We start from the raw sequence: 24159 nt of genomic DNA on the forward strand, positions 1-24159 counted from the left end.
CTAGAGGCCACTGTTGCACCAAAAATTATAAACAGTTACCAGAAACTGGTCCCTCTTCACCAAGGTCAGGATGGCAGGGTCAGAGTCAATTAACTTTCAGGTGCAATAAAATGATTCAAATCTTCCTGGTGCTCATCGGGAGGTCTGTAGCCTTAGATCCAAAGAGGAGACCGGTCTCTTTACCAATACTTTGAAAGCAGTTAAGGTTCAGTCCCACTGACCTTTTGAGCCCTTCTTCAAAGATGTACACTTCCTCCAAGGGGAGGCTCATTTTTCAGCCCCTATCAAAGGCCTTCCTTATACCAGAGTTTGCCTTCCTTATACCAGAATTTGCCTTCCTTCTAGCAGAGTTTGCCTTCCTTATAGCAGAGTTTGCCTCCCTTATACCAGAGTTTGCCTTCCTTATATCAGAGTTTGCATTCCTTATTTCAGAGTTTGCCTTCCTTATATCAGACTTTGCCTTCCTTATACCAGAGTTTGCCTCCCTTATACCAGAGTTTGCCTTCCTTATTTCAGAGTTTGCTGTCCTTATTCCACAGTTTGCCTTCCTTATATCAGAGTTTGCATTCCTTATTTCAGAGTTTGCCTTCCTTATATCAGACTTTGCCTTCCTTATACCAGAGTTTGCCTCCCTTATACCAGAGTTTGCCTTCCTTATTTCAGAGTTTGCCTTCCTTATACCAGAGTTTGCATTCCTTATACCGGAGCTTGCCTTCCTCATACCAGAGTTTGCCTTCCTTATTTCAGAGTTTGCCTTCCTTATACCAGAGTTTGCCGTCCTTATACCTGAGTTTGCTGTCCTATTCCAGAGTTTGCATTCCTTATTTCAGAGTTTCTCTACCTTATACCAGAGTTTGCCTTCCTTATACCAGAGTTTGGCATCCTTATACCTGAGTTTGCTGTCCTTATTCCACAGTTTGCCTTCCTTATACCTGAGTTACCTGTCCTTTTTTCGGAGTCTGCCTTCCTTATACCAGAGTTTGCCTTCCTTATACCAGAGTTTGCCTTCCTTATACCAGAGTTTGCCATCCTTATCCTGAGTTTGCCGTCCTTATTCCAGAGTTTGCCCTCCTTATACCTGAGTTTGCCATCCTTATTCCAGAGTTTGCCTTCCTTATGCCTGAGTTTCCCGCCCTTATACCAGAGTTTGCCTTCCCTAGACCAGAGTTTCCCGCCCTTATTCCAGAGTTTGCCTTCCCTAGACCAGAGTTTGCCGTCCTTATACCAGAGTTTGCCTTCCTTATACCAGTTTGCCTTCCTTATACCAGAGTTTACCTTCCTTATACCTGAGTTTGCCGTCCTTATTTCAGAGTTTGCCGTCCTTATTTCAGAGTTTGCCTTCCTTATACCACAGTTTGCCGTCCTTATTCCAGAGTTTGCCCTCCTTATACCAGACTTTGCCTTTCTTATATCAGAGTTCTGTTTAACATTGACACAACAAACATAAAAGTTTCAGCCTGTTCTTTGTATTGCTATTTGTGGCTCGTGACCCCGCTCCCCAATTGTAAGACAGAGGTGGAAGTGCCTGCATTTACTTCCTGCCAACAGACCAAGGCCTTTTGTTCTCCATAGAAATGTATTTCTCGAATATTCAAGGACATACGTTACTGGCTGACAGAGGCCGTGCAGATCTGAATTAATTACCATGCAGACGTTCTAGCACAGGACAACAGAATCATTTTTGTACTATATATAACCAAAATCTATATTCATCATTGAATTAGATGTTCAATAAATATGTCAACATATTTTAGATGACAACCGGCTGTTCCCTAAGCCAACTTATGAAAATATGACCTTCCTTACTATTGAGTCTTTCACGGTAGGGAAAGTCAACTGCAACTTATGCAGTGAAACATCACTTTTAGCCTTGTCACATCTGGGGCATGGCAAACTTAATGTTAGACTTACCCCAGTACAATACTTATTGGTGGCTGAGGTAATGCCAAAAATCAAACGTTTAAAGAGGTCAAAAATTGTTTATTTGACATGTGCTTGCTGCAGCTTTACTCACAGCAAGCAAATGCTGAAGTCCCTCTTCTAAAGTCACTCGTATGTGTGGTGTACACCTACACTGCAGCCCACACGTGGCATTTATTTTTAATCCCATTGATGCACTTTCAGCAGCATATTACTCTGGCCTTAATGAAAAGTTATATGGAATTTTGGATTAGCAAATCTTTCACTCTGTTCAGAGCCCAGAGCACAGCTGTCTCCCAGTGCTCAGATGTGATATATGTCAGATATGAAAGGCAAGGGTGCATGTTATGGTTGGTGTGTATATTATATGGGTATGCATGTCTTTATGATCTATATGTGGGCTGATTGTGTTTGTGACGTTTGTACATGGTGACTGTATGTGTCTGTGTGATCATTATACATGTGCGTGCAGTTGTTGGTTTATATTTGGCGATAAATGACTTGATATTCTTTTAGTAGGGAGGGTTGTACATTTATATAGCGTGCACTGTGGATTAAGCGCATAATTGATACTAAGTAGCTCTAAAGGCATAAAAGACAAGTGCTGGATTAAGCAAAATGTTAGCCTTCGGGGAGTAACCCTTAGTGGTAGTGGCAGCAATATTCGTTCACCTCAACAGAAAGAGCAGCAAGCCAGAACTGCACATACCAGGCCACGAGTCATCTGCCTGCCTCTGGGAGATTTCTACTTTAATCTAGTAAAGGAAGCTGATAATAGTTAAATGAAAGATGTATTAAAATTATACTATGTTTTGTATGTGTGGACATTGCATTTTGTGCTTTTTCTGTTTTATGATTTCCCTATTTAGTTATGTCACCCTACCAACTTGCGTTCTTGAGGTGTGGCGTAGACATCAAGCCAGGTTTGTGTTCTTGTGGCAGCAAGGGAACTAACATTAAGCCTGATCTTTAGTTCTGGGATTTCAGAATAAATGAAAGAGCAGATATAGAATCGGGGCTGGCTTTAAGGCAGTGCAACGGGTGCGGCCGCACGGAGCGCTGGCCTAAGGAGAGTGTGCTGTGTTTAGCAATAACTTATGATTAAATACACCTGCGGCAGTGTTCCTTGTGCATCCAGTTTTCAGGCAGCAATAAAAATGTCAAGAGAACTCTTCTGATTAATGTTGCTGCTAGAGAGAGGAATCAGAGTTTTGACTAGTGGCAGTTTTGAGTCGCCATAAAGTACCATAGAGAGGTAATGTGCTTGCTGCAATGAATGCTTACCGTGCAGATCACACATCTATATTTAATGTGGATAACAAAGTGGATTACTGTTTTTGTCACAGAGATTTTTTTGTTACTGCAGTTCATAAGATACAGTCCTAATATAGAACAGTGACTGTTACGAACCGTCGTCAAAGATCTGCATGAAAACTACATAAAATAGGTTAGTACTTTATGTTTTTTTTTAATCCCCAGTCTTTCATTATTTATTCCTAATGTTGCTGAAAAGGGTTTGTTTGAGAAAATATGTATTCTTATTAGTAAAGCCAGCCTTTACCAGTGCTTAAAACTAATTAAATGTATGTGAGAGATGGGCTATGGAGAGATGAGGGGGGCCCAAAAATGGGTGTCGCACCAGGTGCTAAAAGCGCTAAAGCCAGCCCTGTATGGATTCCCAGTGTTTACAACCCCTGAAAATGCAGTAGAATTTAAGCACAGCATTTACTTTTATCTGAACTGCCCAAGCATGACTTATTGTAATGTTATAAAATTATAAAAATGACACATTTAACAAAATTAGAAAGTGGAAAATGCAGGAACATACATAAGGGCTAGCAAGAGGGACCCTTGCTACGCCGGCATTGTCTTTGTTCCCCAGCACTTCCTATGCTACTCCTGCTCTAAGGGCTCATGAAGACATTATCATAAACAAAAGGTGAGCAGTTACCTTAACAGACACATCTACTTTTTGCATTTTCCACTTCTGGAGTTTACACTATATACAATCTAATCTAATCCTAAACAGATTTCTCAATTATAACATGATATAGAATTGAATAAGATAGCTTTCAATTCTGGTCGGCTTAGTGTGGTATTCTATTTCAAATTCTTAAATATGGGTGACAAACTCTTATTATTGGATAAAGTTTTTGTACTTTAGTATTAACATACGTGTTTACAACACCCATATTTACAGTGATAATAAATATAAAATGAGTGATTCCTACCTTTATTAGTGAATTGTATTCATGAATGATCTCTGAGCTAATAGAGCCTATAAAAACATAACTAAATTAATTTTTCCAAATCTTCTTTACTATTTAGGCCGTTTTCATAGGTATTAAATTTAGACATGTAGAATTGTTCGCGTCTCTTTCTCTTTGTTGTGCGATCGTCCCTCGACTGTATTTAAAGTTTTCGTCTTTATCTACTGTAAAGTATAATCAGATTATACACGTCTCTAGTGAGGAGATTTTTAACACTGTATGAAATGATAAATATCCTGTTTTATAATTTGTATCTGTTAAAATAAACTGAATGAATATACCCATGGGTATTATTGTATTATTAGACCTATTGTACACTAACTTGTCTATGGACTGTTCTCTATTTGTTGCTCAACACTTGATCCATATCAAGGGATATCTATAGTATAATACAAAGTCGGTTGCTGTATACTTTATTAGGGACTTTGTGTTTTTCCCTACAGTACTACCCCGTCCCTTGTATAAAATTAGGGTACCTCCCACTCGTTTTTTACTCTGGGTGCATCCTGCCTCAGTATTGGCCTCATCATTGACATGTCACCCATCTCTGCTCATATTCACTTAACTTTTGCATACATTCCTGCCAGGCTTACTGGATGTGCACGGTACAAGCCTAAAGGAGCCTAGAATACTAAGGAACCTAGGGAAAGGGCAAGCTCATGCTAGCACTAGGCACCGGTGGGCTCCCCCTCTCCAGCGGAAGCAGCTGTCATTTGGCAGGTGAGGCTTGCTGGGGCCAATGGTGACCAACCATCAGCACAGTGAATTCTCTCCCCCTTGTGCTTAGTCACTGGCCTGCAAACACCATCTGAATACATCAATCAACAAAAGGAAATAGCGACCAGTCAGTGAGCACGCAGTGGGGGCAGGTGGCTGGTGATCTAGAGGCCGAGAGCTGCTGGTGTGTTGGTGTGCTCGTGCCTCCCAGAGTTGACATGTCTCTTTTGGACAATGCCCTCTCGGCTGCCTCAGGAAGATGGCGGCACCAGTACAGACAAGGCAGGACAGGGCAACAACATTCAACACGAAATAAGCAGGAGAAAAGGAGAAAAAGGAGAAACCTAGAGGGGCATATGAGCCCTTTAAGGATCCATCAAGAATCCATCATGCCGTGCTACAGGTCCATGACCAGCAAAATCCAATGAAGTCTGGCACAGTGTAGTAATTTCAGCTGAAGGATAAGATCCAACGGCAAGTGGATCTAATAGAGGTACAACATTGAGGAAAAGATTAAGGTGGGGTGCAGATTAGTTATCTTCACCCTAGGGTTGAGCCGTGGGTAGCAGAGAAGGCCTGGCTAGGTCCAGGTGCGGTTTGCATGTTCCACGTGAGCTCCCCAGCCTTTGTATTTATTTCTATTGCCATGAAAGAGCAATACCACAAAGGACTGCCTCTGGATTCACAATGAGGTCTTAATGCCCTTGAGGGCCCCTACAACCACAAATAAAATGGAGGAAAATGAAAATGGACACATTTTGGATATTTCCCCTCTGGTTGACAATGCCTCTTCAAAGTCATGGAAGGCTCACGGAAGCATTGCAGGGGTTTTGTTATTCAACCTACCATTGTATATTACTTTAAATACCCAGAAAAATCACTGAAAGCCGATAGAAGGTTGTGAAATATGGCTGTAAGGACAGAGATAAGCAAAACACACAAGATGATGGACAGAATGTTGCACATTGGCAAAACATTCACCCCCAGTCACAGATCTGGGTTTAATCCATCGTTATTTTGCTCACCACGCCACACCAGTTCAGACATGGCCATATGCAAATCAGTCTTGACCCTGTGCCTCATGGGAACAGTCCAGCCCGAACTGTCAAGCCATGTCTGCCCTGGACCGGAATCAAGCATCCTAGCACCAGTTTGGGGGTTTCACCCCTCTTCAGCCATGATAGCTTGACTCCAGTGGCGTAGTGAGCACGGGACTCATGCCTGGGCATACCCTTCCCACATAGGGCGAACAGCAAAACACACAAGATGATGGACGGAATGTTGCCCATTGGCAAAACATTCACCCCCAGGACAGAGATAAGCCTTGTTCAACCACCCTCAAGTCATGGTCCAACCGCTCAGGGAATGGCTTTTGCAAACAGATTTCTAACCAAGTGTAGTCCATCAAGTAGCTCAAGCATACAACCAGCAGAAAATGTTGCAACATCAGTATTTGAGTTGGGTTCCTGGTCAATGACCGTAAATGCCCAAGTTCATTTCAAAGGAGGTTCTTGCACTCCAACGACCATGAACAGTTGCATTGTCGTTAAGCCTGAACCAACGAAAAACCCAGAAAGAGTAACTGAAAGAAGTGAATATGCTCGCCGACCGGGATTCGATAAATCCAGGTTTGAATACGATCTTGAACAATGCTGTTATTAATCTATCATCCGGCACTGAATCAAACATATGCCAATGGGTACTCTGACCTACAGTAATGCCACTGACAATGCCGCAGTTTGAGCTGTAACTGGTTGATAAAAATATAAGGTGTGAATATTGCTCATGATGCACAAGATGTAATTGACCTTAAATGGCCGAAGGACAAGCCGAATACAGATCCCTTTAGTTCCATCTCTATATTTGGAAGGAAACAGCCTGATTTAAAACCGACTCTCACTTCACAGAAATTAAACTTTGATCATTTTGCAGCAGAACTAGGATCTTCGGAGGACGAGAATCCACATTCTATGAATAATTCAATTAATATTTCCTTAAATCAGCAGTTCTCTCTTTCCTGGTGAAATATGCTATAAATGATTCTGTGGAGGTTAAACCTCCTAACGATCTCCCTCAGACCCATACTGGAATTAGGGGAAACATGCTTGGATGTGATAACCACAGCATTAAACTTTCACTCTAATAAACTGAATATACTAGCAGAGTAGCTCAACAGACCTATCCCCTATGTTGCTGGGATAGACTCAGAGCTTAATAAACTCACAAATCTAGGCGTAAAGGCACAATCAGATAGACAATCAATTAATCACATGTACTTATGCTCACATCATAGATAATATTTCAGACCTCCCAAAAAAAGTTAGTGTACTTGTGGATGAAGGTAAATCGTGTCCACACTACAAAGAACTGAGCCTGGGGCAACAGTGGGCAATAGACCATGATAAGCCAATCGTTCAACATACCCAGCCAGTTCCAAGGGATTAAACATCCATGGTAGAGCTAGACAAAACACGCAATAACAGGATATTCAGGCGATTGAAAAAATATATGAGGACAAAGAGATGCTATACATGATAGTACAAGAAGGTGAAGTTATTCAAGTAATTATACCACAAATTCAGTAACTTTCACCAAAACAAATGGGCTAACAAAAAGAGCCAGGGAAAGGCTAAGAGAGACACATTATAAAGCCAAGTGATCAGCTAAGATGGCTATGGCCGATAGGTCATATGATTGCTACCCAATTGTTAAACTTTTTTCACAGGATAATCCACAAGCTAAATTCCCAGAGGCAGAAATTGGGGAGCCTCCATCCAATACTATTCAGCTATATCTCCAGTGGATGAAACAGGAGATCAATCACAAAATCCTGGAGAGAGAGGCCTGATTTTCCATTCTACAGGAATCTGCGATGAGGTAGTGTCATTGCTTGATGAGAAAGATATGGTCGCAATCCTACTGAGAAAAAAGGAGGACATGCAAAAAAGACAACATTAGTACTCCAACAGAATATTGTAAAAGAGAACAAATCAATTTTTTGTAGTATTTCTTCCCATAAAAATAAATCAGAGCAATTGCAAAATGCCTTAATGGCCAATGGAGTAAATTTAGGTAATATTCAAGCACTTTCCCTAATTATTGAATCCCCTAAGCGACTGGTGATACAAGGCACGAAACCGAGACCGGATTAGACCTTCTGGAAAAGCATATGTACAAATCAGGATAATTTTCCCACTAATTCCATTAAGATCCTCTTTCTCCCATTGTATGAATCAAGAGGATCACATGACATCCTAAATCGTGGAAATATATTCAAACTAATTGTCTCAATCCCAGCGCCCTCACATGTTATGTCTTATGTTTTCAAATCTGTCCACTTTCAACAGAACTCTACTATCTATAATAATGGAGGTTAAGTTCAGGCGCTCACTTGACAGTATATACCGTATCCATTAAACCAACTGATGTGCTGCGATGCTTCAAAAAGGAGGGCAGATCACCAAATCTTGCTGGATCAACCCAAAGGCACAGTCAACAATTACTTTGCCTCAAGCACACACAAAATTTAAATCTAAAATAAAGTAATTCATCTTCAGATGTTACATTTTCATTCCATGGTCAGTGTTAATCTTTTATTCTTGGCCTTTTAGCCACCCTTTTTAGCCAACACGTGTTTTGTCATATGGGGCATCACACCCTATGACTTTATCAGGGCTGTGCAGAGTCTGTATTCAGTCATCTAATCCTCGACTCCGGAAAAGGCTCTCCCACCGGAGTAATGCCACAGTAAGCATGTTTAATTTCTCGCCAACTGCCCCAAAAAAATCTCCCTGTGATAATGTGGTATATCCAACTTGTCTCCCTTTACTTTAAGGATAAGAGCATCATGTTGTACACGGTTATGAACCAAATGTGTGTGTAGTCTCTGTGTAGACAGTAAATGCATCTGAACAAGCCTTTGTTCGGGTGCACTTGTATACACAGAGACCACATTATCACGGGGCAGTTTTTATTTTTGCCATTTTTAAGAAATTAAACAAGCTTACTGTGTCGTTACTCCAGTGGGAGAGTATTCTAAAACGGGGATGAGAGGACTCTACTATCTTTCAATGCAAAATTACCTGTACTACACGGCTAAACAAAGATATTGCGAAAAAGGTTATTGAAAGTGGACCTTATTTTGCAGAATGGGGAGTAGAGATTAGGAAATGTAATAATGAAAATTACCCAATATTACTGATCCCTAGAATGTCAACAAAGAAAAATGAACCGTTAGGTCCAATTACAGCAAGGATTCCTGGAAAAAATACTGCACTGCTGAGAGTAGCCATCACCCTCTATTTAATCGTGCAATATCTGCAGGTCTCATAAGTACAAGTTCAATCTTAGGCTCACGTATTTGTGAACAAACCCCCAAAGAGACAATTGCTAATGGAGGATTGAGCCTGGCTTCCAACAATCCTTACAAAAGAAAAACCTAGGAGAGACGACGGATGGTTGAGTGCTTCAACTAAATTTCAAATGCCTATTAGTCTATGTTCCTGGAATGTGCAGGGCCGTTCCAGGCTGTTGGAAGATCAAGATACCACAACCTTTTTACAGAAATTTGAAATTTTGATGTTCCAGGAAACTTGGAAAGAAGCTGCAAACGCAACTTTTGGATATCAAGAATTTTCCATTGCAGCCACTCACTCATCTTCACTTTGCCATGCGAAAGGAGGGCTCTCAATGTACATGACTCTGGAATTAGATACCAAGACCCAAGAAATTGATCTACAATTGCCCTGGCTCCAATGTGTATAAATACACTTCCATATCCCAATAATGTTACTGAATATTTATTTGAGCACAAAGGAATCCAACCCAGCTCTCCATCCACTGGGAAATCATTAAAACTCTTACCTATCAATATCCTGGATGCAAGCCTAATCATCCTGGTTGACTTCAATATTCACATTGTTAATGGAAATACAATTGATAACTTAACCAGTGCTATAATTCAGTCTTGTTGCGTCCATCTACATTTACTGGGCCAGATTCTGCTGAAGTAAATTCTCCAAACAATCTAACTACTGTGCCAAATTTTTAAAACTTTAAGTGCCTCTCTATAATTGGCTATACCATCATCTCCAAGGACTTGGCAACTAATATACTTGGGTATTGTGTCGGATTACAAGTTGAACGTGATAACAACCCTCAAGTAGTAACATTGGCACTAGAGGCACATCGTCAGGCGAAGTTCAGTAATCTCCATCAAATGCCAAACTCCTATAATTTGAAAAGACTGATATAGCGGTCAACTGAACAGCCTCAAATAATGAATTTTGCGGAAAAACAAATAAGATCTGTTCACCATGAAACACAAAAGAAAAAAAACCTTTGTTGTAGATTTTTTATCAAATATAATCATCTTTAATGGCAAACTTTCCAACTAGAATTACATGAAGGGAAATTCCAATTACATCCACCTATGATAGGTGGTATTCATGCAAGCTTTACCAGCAAAAGAAGGCTCTTAATAGAGCAACAAGAACAACCTCCCAACAAACACATCTAGTCACAAATTCGGTATGGAGTCATAATATTGAGTTTTAAATATCGATATGCCATAATATCGAAGTTTAAATTTCGATATTACAGAATATCGACCTGCAAGAAAATCGTCAACAAGACTATCGACATGCAGGTAAGAAATATTGTTTTACTTAACATCGAAGTATGTAATGTCATAAGTAAAAATATTGTTGTTTATAATTAGGGCTCCCGGTTTTATGGTATTTATTTTTTTGCCATTTCCGTCTGTATTTATTCATATTTATTTTTGAGGCATTTTATCTGTATTTATCCACATTTATTTTTGCGACAAGCAAAAGTTGACGCTGCAGCTAGTATTTTTCCACATTTATTTAAATTGACAATGCATACATGCACTCGGTTGTTATTTGGCCAACACAATACATTCAGCTGAAAAGTTACCATTTGCAGAATGTCCCAAATACGCTTAAAAGTGCTATCACAAGCCATTTGTCTCAGAGCCTTGCAGTTTCTGTCATCAGTAAAGTGCCACATACTCTCGCTCACTGAACACCATACTGCCCCACTAAGAGAAGCACACTGCATTCAGCTACAACCCAACTGTGCCCTGCTATAAATACCTGGAAGCAACTCAATTCTAATTATGCACTAAACTAGAGTAATATGCTGCTTGAAAAAAAGTAACAATGTACTGGGAAAAAGCAATCACTCACAGGGAATACACCATAATGCTTTTACACTCATTATTCAGAAATCAATGAGTGTATTTGTTTGAAAAGCTAACGACACGAAAAGAAAAGTAGCACTTCACTGGCAAACTCTGAAAGGTGGTGCTAATGTGTTTGGGTGTAAAAAAGAAAACTGCCCACTTTGCGACTACTCTGTCTTGTTTTATTTAGTTATGTATTTATTGTTTGCATCTTAAATCCTTTTTTCTCTCCTCCTGAGGCTGCATTTTGGTGTAGAAAAATGTCAGACAAAGACATTAACAGCAAACGTGTTTCTCCTGTTTTGGATCCATTTCACTGTGGATCGAATGATGGAAAGGAGAGGAAAGAACAATCACGGTTTTCTACGAGTGAGGAGCGCAACAGAAAGAGAGGGAAGAAGAGGAAGAAAGAGGGGGGGACAGAAGAACTAGACACTGTTGTCTAGTCCTGTAAAAAAGGAAGAGACCGCAACAGTTATGGGCTATGCAGTCTTGCCACAAACTCTGCAAACAGTCCCGTCAGTGGCGTAGAAAGGCTTTGAGTTTGTGGCCAGATTGTTCTTGCAGCCACACATACACAGTGTACTGCTCTTCAGTCCAGCCACAAACTTGGCAACACTCCACTGACGTAGCTAGGCTCTGGCACCCCAGGGGGTGCTGGCATTCGATTCCTATTTTGCTGCCCCCAAAACTGCATACGCCACTGACTCCAGCCCCACCCCCCTCCCCTGTTCCCCGAGGGCACTTACTTTTGTTTACAAATGGCTGGTGCAGAGCTCACTCGGGGGCGGAGCGGAGCCCCGGAAATGGCTGGGGCATCAACAAAAATATTTCATGTTACTGTAGGCAGGCACAGCCCTGGAATCAGGAAGAGGGCTTGGCGATGCAACTCTGCTGGAGTATGGCAGTAGTATTTTCCCGTTTTTACATATAAATACAGACAAAGAAAAACTTGTTTTCTGTCTGTATTTATATGTAAAAATCAGTTTAAATGGAAAACCGGGAGCCCTATTTATCATATCAATTTTTTTGGGGGTGTTCTGTATGTTAGTATATGTGTTAAAAGTATAGCTCATTTTTCTAATGTATGTTTGAATTTTTTACAAGTAAATAATTTTATGTTAATTAATTTTTTGTGTATTTTAGTTCTGTAGCGGGTTGTGGGCTTATAGGGGAATAGGGTGGGAAGAAATGTCAGGATGCCAGGCAACCCAGATACCTAAATATTTAAAACTAAGCCACTGGATAGGGATATTCATTTGCCAATCAAAGTAGTCTTTAGATTGGGCCAGTGCAACAAATATTGACCATGAGGGATTCATTTCAAGTTCTGAAACACCCTCACAGCGATGCAGTAGGCAAAGACATATAAGGCTATGAGGTCCTCTTGGCCGTCGTCCCACAGCCATCCCTGTATCTGATCATCAGTACAGACAAGTGGCGCTAGAGGCTCAATCACAAGTGCAAAAAGAAGTGGGGATAGGGGGAAGCCCTGCCTGGTTCCCCGGCCTATCGGAAAGGCTCCGGAAAGGACTCTGTTAATTTGGACCCATGTGGCAGGGTTGGAGTATAGGGCTGGAACCATGCCACAGAAATGAGGTCCAATTCCAGACCAGGTCAACACAAGTTGAAGGTAGCCTCAGTCCACTGTATCAAAGGCCTTTTCAAAATTGATAAAAAGTAGAGCTAGGTCTTGAGGCAGATGATGACAGTGAGCCAGGGCCACATGAAGGTACTGGAGGCATGCTTTGTGCTGTGGGTTGGCATGAAGCCGCATTGTTCTGGGTGTATCAGTGTGTGAAGGACTTGTTTGAGGAAGGTAGCCAGCATGGTGGCAAAGATTTTGACCTCCCCATTAATGAGGGAGACTGAACAGTAGTCGGTGCGTGCTGTGGAAGGGGGTTGCATTTTGGTAATCACCACTATAGTGGCAGAATCCTGCTCCCGGGGATATATGCAGTTTTGGCACACCTCTTTGTAGAGGAACCAAAGGTGAGGAGTTATTTTCTCATGAAATGTAGTGTAATATTCTGTGGGAAAGACATCAGGACCGGAGGTTTACTAGGAGCCATAGATGACAGCGCTTCTCTGACCTCCTCAGCTGTAAAGGGTACATCCAGCATGTGAGTTTCAGCAGGGTAGAAGCATGAGAGGGGAATGGCACTGAGAAATCGGTATAAGGAATCTGTGTCTTTATCTGAAGGAGCCGTGTTTAAACCTTGGTATTAGCAGGCGAATGCTGCGTAATCTGCAAAAGGGTATGACACAGGTGACCATGTTCGTCAAAAAATTGCGGGACGATCATGTCAATTAGCTGATGGGAGGCTAAACAATATAGCAACTTCCCGTTTTTGTCCCCTCAACCATAGATCCTGGCTGTTGTAGCACGCAAAAGATGCTTGGCAGCCTCAGGAGATCGGAGATGTATTTCTTCATGAAGAATACTCAGTCGGTGGGAGGTACTGTTTTAGAGGTATGACGTAAGGTGTCATTCCAAGCGGAGGACGGTGCCTCTAGCTGGGTGATGAAATAGGGGTGATCTTGTTCCTGTTTCTGATATGCCCCATGGCAAATTCTCATATGGTCACCTTGCTGGCAGCCCAGAGGGTGCCAAACTCCGTGACTGAGCCTTCATTGCTGTGGAAATATGCTTGGAGTTCAACGCTAAGAGTTTGAACGTAAGTCTTGTCTTGGAGGCATTAGGACTCCACATAGGGTGCAGGTCGGTTTTGGGAGACCCAAGGTGAAGGAGAGAGGAATGGTCAGATATACTATAAGGGAGAATTGCAAGATAGCTAGACAGTTCAGCGCAGGCAAGAAAGCCAAGTCTATTTGTGAGTGAGTATGGTATGCAGCTGATGTATGTGTAAATTGACAACTCCTTGGATTTCATATTCTCCAGGCATCACAGAAGATTGTTAATGAAAACAACATATACAAAAATGAAGAAGTTTCGAAGTGAGGAACCTCATCTTAGTGAAGGATGGGCAACTGCCAAAGTGTCAGGTTGAAACATTCTTAGAGAAGATAGAAAACAATCCCCATGATCTTGAAACCTGCAACTATAAATGTACAAAATCTTAGGGTTTCGAGGGAGGTTTGTGTTCATATGTAAGATCACACTACACTGCTCCACTACACTAGAAGCAATATTGGATTGTAGCATTGTTTCATGGATAGCGATTGAGGTTGTGGCTGGGAAATTGTGAAGGAGATTTAGATCAATTGGCTGACATCTCTTCCAGGATCGAGTGCGCTGTCTGCGCGGCTTGGGTATCTACATTGTTCCATGTGAGTCAGTGGGGTCAGGCCGGCATGATGAGGAAGCTGCTTGCTTTTAAAGTGGTTGTTCCTCTGTGAACCACTGCCATGCAGATTCCGGATTATGAAAGGAATGTGATTCGTTAGCTTGAATGACCTGATGTCTGGCAGGAAATAATAGACAATACAGGAGCCCCATTGCCCTGAGCTTTTGCTTGTCCTCTGTATAGGAGCAGTGTTTGTGCTGTACCCCCAAAGTGTAGTCAGGGTAGAGGAGAACCTTGACATCGCCGCATCAGAGTTCCAGGCATGACTGGCATGCCAGTACAGAGATGCCAGTATGGCATCTCCATCCCTATAAATAAGGACTTAAGCAATCATTGGTCTGGGTGAGGCACCAGGGGGAGGCTTGGGGGTCAGAGCTTGGTGGGCCCATTCGATTGCAAACCCGGAGGATAATTTTCAGAGGGCATCCAGGATTTGACCCAGAGTTCTAAGAAGTTCACACCCTGCTGAGGTTCATTGTCTTTAGGAAAGCCAATTATGTGCAAATTATTTAGCCAGAAGCAATTTTTGGCTTCTTCAGTGCATCAGTGACGCTCTGTCATATGGGTAAGTAGACTGGACACCTGAGTTTTGAGAGTCACAAACTCATCTTCCACTGTGGAGATTCAGGATTCAGCTTCTGTAATTTGAGCTGTTGCAATTTAGAGATCTTGGCAAAGCAGTGCCACATCCATTCTCACTTCTCCGTTTTTATTCTTCACTGCATCTTGGGAAGTCTGAATAGCTTGGGGGATTGTGGTAAGATCTCTGGTTCAAGAAGTGGATTTGTCCCCTACTGTAGATCCAGGATGTCTGTTTGTATGTCCAGTAGTATACTGGTCCATTTGAGTATGCAAGGTTGATGAATGGGTGGGTTTTTTCTTAGCCATAGTGCCAGGACAGCAAGATCACTCAGAGAGGATGAGGAATCGGCCCGATTGCCACAATAGTGCAGCAGCAACAGCTGACCTTGTATATGTAGCAGTGATCGTCTGCTTCAGGAGGAGAGAAGCATAGGCAGAAAGTTGGCTTGTTGCTAGGTGCCATTGTGAACATTACTGAGGAGCCATGGGAAATCCTCATGTCCAGTTAGAACAAGTGAGGGGATGGCACAGGTGATCCCTGGCATGGCAACCGGTCAAAGGATAGTTGGATGTTCAAGTTGGGGGCTCAGAAATTATACTATGTGTGGTCAGCCAGGCCTGTAGGAGAAAGAACCAGGTGTGAGATCAGGCTGGGGAATAAATTAGCTAAAGTCAACTCTCCACTGGTAGATCAAAACATGGCTCAATACATGGGCAAACGGTGAGCTCAGTAAGGCACTACAGCAGAGTGTCATGTCTAGTCCCTGCCCTGGATGGCCCTCGGCTTCCCGAGGGTCAGATGGTAGTTCCCTCATTAAGGACAAAAGCTCCCTGACTCACCCCGGCTGCATCCCTTCTTAGTCTGAGGATCAGGGGAACGGTGCCTGAGACCCTTGATGATGGGGATAGGGTCAAGCTTCAAAATGTCTCAGGGCCCGAGGCTGCCAGCTGGCCCATTGCAATTAGTCTTGCGGCCTGTCAAAGTAGCACAAGGATCCTCTCCTCCCCTGCCAGTCTCTTCTGTGTGATTATCATGGAAGGAGACCCCGGAGCAAGCAGCACTAGCGGAGGAACGGGGAGCCGCTGTAGATGCACTGCGGCCCTTAGTCAGTCAGGGCGGGCAGAGCTATTGCTAGAGGGATGGAAGAGGGTGCAGGAGTCAGGCCACGGCTTCACAGCAGTACGTCAGGAGGTGCATGTGCAGAGTGGTGGAAAAAGGGGGCATGACCTCTGACAACCTCTCAGCAATCTAGCTGTGTGGGTCCTACTGGAGGTAACAGGAGGGCTAGTTGGCCCCCAAGGACCTTCAGGAGCCAAGGATACGTCATCCCCCCACTATTAGTATGCCTGGAGGTATGTTTGCAGAGTGGTGGAGAAAGAGGGTGTGGCCACCTAAAACCTCCCAGCAAACCCACTGTGTGGGACTTGCTGGAGGCAACATGAGGGGTAGTTGGCCCCGAAGGACCCGCAAAAGCCAAGGGAACTTCACCCCTACCAGTTATGCACCAGGAGGGGTAGTTGACCCCAAGGACATCCTTGAGGGCCAACTACCCCTCTGGTATTTCCAATAAGTCCCACACAGCAGGATTGCTAAGAGGTCTTCAGAGGCCATGCCCCCTTTTTCCACCACTCTGCAAGCACGGTTCATGGTGCTCTACTGGTTCAGGGATAAAGTCCACTTTACTACTTAGGTACCTTGGGGGCCAAGAAGCCCTCCTGGTACCTCCTGTAAGTGTTACACAGCGGGACTCCTGTGAGCTGGTAGGAGGCCGAGGCCCCATTATCCACCACTCTGCAAACGTGACTACTAGTTAAAAAGCCATAGTAGACCACTGAAGAAACCAAAGGATATAGGGATGTTCTAATTAGGTATTAGCATTTAAAAAAACCTTATAAATCCACTGAAAACAACAAAGGTTACAGGGACGTTATAGTTCAGAAATGGAGTAAAAAACCTTAGTTAGTTAGGCTCAGGTTTCACTCGTACAAAACCTAGTCACTCACCCATACCTTCACTGAGAAACCGAATGATTCCCTTATACAGTCAGTTACGCACCAACTTAATGATCCATACAGGCACTCATACACCCACTGATTCACCAATACACCTTGGTATATATATTTAACACTCATAAACTTTTTAAAAACACTCTGGGCCTCATGTACGTAGCCGAATACCGGTCGGTAACGGCCGATTTTCGGTAATTATACCGTTACCGACCGGTATTTAGGCTTGTGACATGTAGGGGGCTCATTTCTGTATTCGGTAATTTACCGAATCGGTAATTTTACCGATTCGGTAAATTCCGAATACAGAAATGAGATGTAGGGGGAGTGTTTGGGTGTTGTTTGGAGTCGGTATTTACCACCAACTAATAGTTGGTGGTAAATAAAGAATGGATATGTGAAAGCATGTTATAGCGCTTAGAAGTGTGCAATGTGGCAGACATACATGCCCTTAGGGCATGTATGTGTGCCACATGTGCACACATGGCCGAATCAGGGGTGCAACAGGGTGTCAATGTGACACCCTGCCACCCTTGCATGTGCTCCCCCATTACCGAATCGGTATTTACCGATTCGGTAATGAGGCATACCATCCCATCAATGGGAAGGTATGCCTCATTACCGAATCGGTAAATACCGATTCGGTAATTACCGAATTTTTCCGAATCGGTAATATTTACCGACTCATTACCTACATTGCATTTACCACTTCATAAATACCGAATCGGTATGATTCGGTATTTATGAAGTGGTAAATGTTGGGCTACCTACATAAGGCCCTCAGTCACTAGATGATGCCATCAGTGATGTCACTGACCATGTCATTAGTGATGTAATATGTGAGGTCATGAGCAGTGCATTGCTGGGGAGTGAGTTAAAGTTAACTCGGCTAACTATAACTGCTGAATTTCTCTGGTTTTGTACGACTGAAAAATGAGCCTAACTATAACCCCTTTGTAACTTCTGGTTATTTCAGTGAATATATATATAATTTTCTGTATATTCACAATATTGACTGGTTTATGCACTTTCTTTTTTTATTTGTTTTTTGGCCATTTCATCACACATACAGAAAGTTACACAATTCCCCAGCAAGGATAGGAGAATTTGTTCATGACAGTATACAATTGCATCTGTAACATATTCATCCAACGTCTCATGCAGTGTTGCATGTAAATATTCATGTTAAGGCCAGTCTATAAAATTGCTAACCATGCTTCTATGCCACCAGAACATTCAGTGTTGTATATAGTGAACTCATTTTTATAACAAACAGATTGAGAATAACAAATGTGAATATGACCAGAACAATCCCGATGGCAACAACAGGAAAAGAGTAGTAAGACTTAATATGACTTAGGTGGATGATATCGGGTCCTTGGGTGGCATACACACAATCAATACATATTTGTAATTAGTAAAACACTCTGACGTCTTAAAAAGTTGGAATACATATTTATTTTTACACAATGTATAAACCTTTAAGAACCATTGCACTTCCCAGTGTAGTGTAAAAAGCCTTTATTAGAAATCATCAATCAAAACATCTAAACTTCTAAGGGAGCCAATTTCTTGAATCAAATATCATTGTAATTCTTAGAATATTTTTGTGTAATTCAATTGTTCAACTCTACAATGAAATTCATTTTATGAATTGCAATTGGATACTGTTAGACCTGAAATCCTTGGCCTGGTATTCTCCCAGACTTTTTGCATTCACCCTCCGTTTTTTAATTCTTTTTTGCTGTCATTAGAACTTTGCTAACTAGTGCTAAAGTCCTTGTTCTTAAAACATGGGACAAGTGACTGATGCCAGATTGGCACATTGACTTTACTTGTACAGCCCTAATATATGATACTACAAGTACCCTGGGCCTGTAAATCAAATGTTACTAGTGGGCCAGCAGCACTTGTGCCTCCCACTAAAGTAGCCCTTCAAAACATGCCTCAGGGCTGCCCCTGCAGCCTGTAGTGCAGTTTTAAACTGTCATTTTGACCTGAAAACCTAAACCTTTTGCTGCCAGGCCCAAGCCCTTCTTTTCATTACATTTAATCACCTCTAGGGTAGGCCCTAGAGGTTCATAAATCACTGTGCACTGTATTTAAAAAGTAGAACATGTGGGTTTAAGTTTTACATGTCCTGATAGTAAACAACTCATAAAGTCATTTTTCACTGCTATACGGCCTGTCGCTCCCTCTTAGCTAACACTTGGTTATCAGTCAGTCAGTCAAAAAGCTTTATTTCGATAAGAATTATCATAAAAGCATATACATACAAACATAGTAAAAATAGAAGTTCATCAAGGGAACAATTTTTACAGCAAATCACAATGAAAGCTTGATGACTGGGTTAAGAAGAAACACAATAAAATATTTGTAAAATTGATTTAAAATACAATTAAAAAGACATTAAAAAAAGCATTTTGCAAGATCAACTGGTGGAGCTAGTAAATTTGCTTCTAATAGTCCAGACCCAGCCCAGAAATTTGGCCACGGCACAGACTAGCACCAAACTTGTGTCAGAGCGAAGAAAACGTAAAGCGACACGATAGTTCGAAATGCCCAGGAGACGGCAAGCAGGGCCTAACCATCTTTTTCTCGGGTTTCTGTACGCTGGGCATTCAAACATAATGTGGGCTATGCTTTCTACTTTTTCTGTACATGTCGGGCAAGTATCGGAGGTCTGGTAGGGAGGCTTCCATTTGCTAGTGAATTCACGAGTTGGGAGAATCTTGAGTCTGAATTGAAGGTACAGTGATCTGTCCCTGGGTTTTTGTATAAACTCTTTTAAACATAATATTGAAGCTTGGGCACCTTTATTACTGAATGTTTTTAGGGCTGTTGTTCTTGGTCGCATCCCTGTATCGTGGAAGGTGGCAGTGGTGGTGCCGATTTTCAAGAAGGGCGATAGGTGTGATCCCCGATGCTATCGCCCTATATCCTTGATCGATGCATCATGTAAACTATTGGGGAGGGTTATTTTGGCCAGATTAGAAACATGGGCTGACTCTGTTGGTCTAATTGTGAACTCCCAGTATGGATTCAGAAGTGGGAAGGGGACAGTTGAGCAGTGCCTGAATTTGGCGCTAATTATTGGCAAGTACATGAAGGCAAGGAGTTCTGCAATTTACCTTGCCTTCATGGACCTGTCAAGCGCCTTTGACACTGTTTGTAGAAGCAGGCTGTGGCAGATGATGGACGATATGGGCTTCGAAGAACCCCTGGTGACACTTCTCCGCAGACTACACGCAGCAACGTCCGTGGCTATAAGATTTGGACCTGGGGGGGAAACAACTAAACCTATTCCCTCAACTGAGGGGGTGCGTCAAGGTTGCATTTTGGCGCCTTTCTTGTTCCTAGTATACACAAATGGACTAGAAAAGTACTTGTTGGACCACTGTTGTGATTTTCCTAAGGTAAACGGTAGGAGTATTCCTATACTCTCATATGCAGACGATACTGTTTTAATGACCCTCACTGGAAACAGTTTGCAGTTGTGCCTAGATGCCTTTAACACCTTCATGCTGGATCTTGACCTGAAGGTAAATTTTGGAAAATCTTTTGCAATGGTCTGTGGTCCTAAAGGAACAAAACCTAGAAAATTTGTGGTGAATCACTCTACTATTGAAAGGGTGGAGAATTTTAATTACCTTGGAAATCTTTTCAATAGCAAACTAAGTTGGGCTCCTTTAATGAAGGCTCGAGCCCAGAGTGCTACCCGCTCCATAGAAGGTCTTTTTCGCTTCTGTGGTAAGTTGGGTCAAAAACCTGTTGCGCACCTTAAAACTCTTTATATATCTAAATGTTTATCTGTGGCTACCTACGGGGCAGGAGTATGGGGGACCGAAAACCCCTCAGTGGTACAAGTGATGGAAAATAAATTCCTAAAACGGGTATTACTGATTCCATCGGGTTCATCGAATAGCTTCTGTCATAACGAAATGGGAATGACCAAAGTGACTGACATCATTCGTCTGTCACCCCTATTATTATGGGGCAAAATATGGTTATCTGACGATTTGCAGCTCTCGAGAGAAATTCTCTCAGACTGCTTGAGCCTGGATAATGCAAACAAGATCCCCTGGTTGTCATACGTCAGGGACATGTTGAATAAGATAGGTTTGGGTCATGTTTATGAAAATCCTGCAAACATCCAGGGAAACATAAAAACCCAAATTAAGTCAAATTACTGGAAGTTTTTAGGCTCACGGTGTCTGGGAGGCCCTATTGGCTATGTACCTAAGTTACAGCATCAATTTTATTTAACTTTTACAACTAATGTCCAATGGCGGTTTTATCTCACGAGGTTTAGGCTAAATACCCTCCATTTTCTTTTCGCCTTTCCTAAACAAGGGGGTTGGTGTGAGCAGCTACCCCCTTGTCCCTGTAATGACAGAGTTAGCCAAAGTACTATACATGTTGTCCTGTTTTGCTCCTTATATCAAGATCCTAGGATTAGATTTATTAAACCTGTCCTGAAGGGGCGGCAACCATGCACTTATAAAGAAGGCTATGATTATTTGCTGTCATTATCTTCTGTTGATACTTGCTGTGCCATGTTAAATTTTATAAGAGTTTCACTTCAGATTAGGAAACGCTATGGATAAATTAGCTGTAGAACTGTGCTTTGCCATTGGATTTGTATTTATGCTGTATGATGGATTTTTTTGAATTGTAATTTTTATTTTATGGATGGATCACCTTATTTGTGTATTATGTTTTTTAACTTTGTGCTTTTATGATTCATTGTATGAATCGAATAAAGATTTTTGAACCGAACCGTATAAACTCAAGGTAAGGCTCAAAGCTAACAGACTGTTTGTAGGTGTAAAAGGCTTCAGTTAACCTACCTAGGTTGGGGTTGCCAAGATCCTGATTATCAATCCAGGCCGAGTATGCTCTTTTAAGATCCACCTTACTCACGGGGGCTCCATGCTCCCAGGCATCGTTTAATCCAAGCTGGTTAAGGGATTTTTTGATATTGCGGAGCCAGCTTATTTTGTGGGAGCCTGCAATTTTCATGATTTCTCTCAGGCCCTCAGTGTATTTGGCTAGCTCCGGGGTGCGCCATAGGCGGGCCCAAAATAGCAGGGGGCGTAGCCTTGCAATGTCTTTGAACGAGCGCCTACCCAAATCACTAAAAAGTGGTTTCAGAGGGGTACCCCTTGGCATTGAAACTAGTTCTCTCAGAAATTTGTTCTCAGACAGAGTGATTTCTTCTAAGTTGTCATAACCCCAAAGTTCGGCTCCATATAGGGCCGAACCTACTGCTTTGGCCTGATAGATCACTAGTGCGGGAGTGATTGGCTTGCTCCTCGAGGAGCGGTGTTCTTTAGCAATTGCTCCCGTGGCTCGTTTGTAATTAAGCAGCATTTTGTGAATATGGGGTCTCCAGCTTAAGGTGTCAGAAATTCTGATGCCTAGATAGTCAAATAATTTGACATATTCTAGGGGGACTCCATCAGACATGATGGGTACGCTGGGTGATTTGTGTGATTTGGAAGAAAGGAGCTTGGTTTTTGTTGTGTTAATAACCAGGCCTCTCATTGAACAAAACAAGTGAAATCTGTCTAAGAGCTTCTGTAACCCTGCTGGTGTCTTGGAAATCAGCAGGGTGTCGTCCGCAAATAGGAGAGTGGGAACTTTTTCCCCCGCCAGGGCAGGAGCGTCCGCTGGGACATCTAGCAAGAATTTCACCACTCCATTCACAAAAAGTGAAAAAAGAGTGGGCGCTAGTACACAGCCCTGGCGGACTCCTCTGTTGACTGGAATCTTTTCAGTTCTCTGGGCCTGGGTTCCCCATCTCACCCTGGCGAAGTTCCCCTCATGGAGCCGAACCAAAAGGTCGAGGACAGGAGGCGGGACACCCAGATCCTGCAGAACAGACCATAGACGGTCACGAGGGACCAGGTCGAAGGCTGACTTCAGATCAATGAAGGCTAGATGGAGGTTGCCCCTGCCAATCAGAACGATCTTCCAATATAACAATAGCAGCCTGAAGACCTGGTCAATCGTGTTCGTGTATGGTCAGAACCCGGCTTGGTAGTGTGACAAGATACTATTCTCAGTAGCCCAGGATAGAATTCGCTCCAGCAGAACCCTGCCAACCACCTTCTGGCTTCTTGGTTATCTGATCACATTGATAAGTTGCTAACTTGCAATAAAGGGCATATACAGAGATATGCGGTTAGACTCAAATGAATTGTAATTTAAAGTCCTCTTTAATGCTAAAGTCAAAACATAAGTCACAATTATGAAAATGCTGCTATTAGAAAGTTGCATATTCTTGTCCTAACAATTTGTGCCTTCTGCCAGTGCCCCAGGTCACATGACTGTGAATGTCTCTGCTGTTGAGGTTTGTGTATTCTTCCAAGACAGTGACACAATGGGAACTGGGTGAGGGTAGGATGGATAGGGTAGAGGTGTGCCATGCCCCACTTACACTTCAAAGGGCTTGCCTCCAGCACACAAAAAGGACCAGCCTAGTATCACCAAAGACAGTTTGGAGCCTTGACAGGGAAACGGAAGAACTTTCCAGAACCAGAATTAGGGATAGGACAGGGTGTTCCCCCAAACACAAAGGCTGGCACCAAGTATAAATATTGGACTTTCAGAGACACTCACCAGAACACACTTGGACCCGTAGACATAAAAATAGAGACTGCCCTGCTACCAGAGAACTTCCCTGTTGCTGAGTACAGCCTTGCTGTCTGATAAGGAAGACTGGACCAGCTTACCTTCATCCCAGGCTAACCTGAGTGACACAAAGGGTGGGTTTTGTGGCCTCCTGTGTGAACTACAGGGTATATATCAAGTTCCAGAGGCCTTCCTGCAACTGCTCAATGGACCTGCAACTGTACCTGCCTGAGCTCTTGCCTCTGCCAGAGTGAGGTACTGATCCACAAGAGATGCCGCCCTCATCCTGAACCTTTGGCTGGAATCAGTTTGATCACCTTCAAAAAAGAAAAAGGGAAACCTTGAGGTTTGGGCTCTTTGAGACCATGAAAGAGCCCTTTAACACCAAGACATTGCCACCCATTGAGGACCTCCAACACGAAGCACTGGTAAAACCTGCACTTTGTGTTATAGCCACCCCAAGTGACAACTGGCAACATGAGATCTGCACTTCGTGCTAAAACTACGACAGCCT

The 24159-nt window shown here is 42.6% G+C and overlaps 1 protein-coding gene across 2 annotated transcripts in view; it reads left to right on the forward strand.

The window, feature by feature from the left end:
• Window positions 1-24159, forward strand: part of LOC146789297 (calcitonin gene-related peptide type 1 receptor-like) — a 2166593-nt gene that overhangs the window by 857960 nt on the left and 1284474 nt on the right. The window lies entirely within an intron of this gene.

Source organism: Triturus cristatus, chromosome 10 (assembly GCF_964204655.1).
Source record: "Triturus cristatus chromosome 10, aTriCri1.1, whole genome shotgun sequence".
In the NCBI taxonomy this organism is placed as follows: domain Eukaryota; kingdom Metazoa; phylum Chordata; class Amphibia; order Caudata; family Salamandridae; genus Triturus; species Triturus cristatus.